This window comes from Pristiophorus japonicus, unplaced genomic scaffold (assembly GCF_044704955.1).
Source record: "Pristiophorus japonicus isolate sPriJap1 unplaced genomic scaffold, sPriJap1.hap1 HAP1_SCAFFOLD_327, whole genome shotgun sequence".
Lineage (NCBI taxonomy): Eukaryota > Metazoa > Chordata > Chondrichthyes > Pristiophoridae > Pristiophorus > Pristiophorus japonicus.
The window spans coordinates 276584-277690 of NW_027253073.1; the positions used below are offsets into that span (position 1 = coordinate 276584).

The 1107-nt window shown below is 45.5% G+C and overlaps 1 non-coding gene across 1 annotated transcript; it reads right to left on the bottom strand.

Annotated features, from left to right (window-relative positions):
* Positions 1–486: 486 nt before the first annotated feature.
* trnas-gcu (transfer RNA serine (anticodon GCU)) lies at positions 487–568 on the bottom strand. Its single transcript has one exon. It is a non-coding gene; the product is annotated as a tRNA-Ser (tRNA).
* Positions 569–1107: the final 539 nt, after the last annotated feature.

A 1107-nucleotide genomic window follows, 5' to 3' on the forward strand; every position in this document is an offset into this window, starting at 1 on the left:
TTTGGCGGGTTTCACTTTGCTCTGGGATTTGGATGCTAAGGGAACATCGGCGCAAAATCACACCTTTTAACGTGAAACATGCCTGTTTTCTCACATGTCGAGTGGCTGTGATAACCGGAACTTTGAGTAAAACATGGCAGGGCTCGTCCGGGATTTGGTCCGAGACCTCTCGCATTTCAAATGTGATCATCCCGAAGCGAGAATCATAACCGTGGACCAACGAGCCGCCGACAGTGAAAAGCGCAGCTCTCAGATTCTGATGGTGGTGAGAAAAGATATTAGGCCCATCGTGCTTGTGCTGTCCCTCAGAAACCTGTCTAATTAGTGCCCCTCGCCATTGTCTTGCAACTGTTCGCCTTTTGACGAATATATTATTAATTTGAGACATGCCATGAGGAAAGTACAGCATCCTTGAAAGTAAAAGAGGAATTTGGCGATGAGGTTAAATGTGATTGACAAAACGAGGGCAAAGCTGTAAGCCAACGACGATGAGGATGGGATTTGAACCCATGCGTGCAGAGAACAATAGATTAGCAATCCATCGCCGTAACCTCTCGGCCACCTCGTCACTTATGCAGCGCATTGTCAGCCGTTCAATCTCCTGCATTTTGTATCCAAACAAATATAATGTACAAGAAAGTCCACTTCACAGCTTGCTCTGCCCGTGCATGCAAATCGACAATGATGAAAACGTGCCATGAGATTCTTTAAGCAAACTGCCTTCCTTTGTTCAGGTGAGTGACTGGAAGAGATGGTTGGTTTCTCGGCAGAATCACAAAAAAACACATAACATTTCACGCAACGAGCTCAGTTTACCGCTGCAGGACTCGAACCTGCAATTTTCTGATAACTTCGCTATTATAATCGAAGACAGACGCCTTATCGTTTCGAACACGCGACCTCTGCCATCAGCGTATATTGTGTTGTTGTATATATTGGGAGAAAATTCGGGGCAACTGCAACATCAAGGAGTGGATTTAGGAAAAGATGAGCATATTTCGAGTGAATGAACTGATGTACTGCGATCTGGGTGCGCACCGGCGCAGGCAAGCCCAATGTAAATTGGAACACAACAGTTTAACAATTCGGTCATTGCAGCTGAAATCA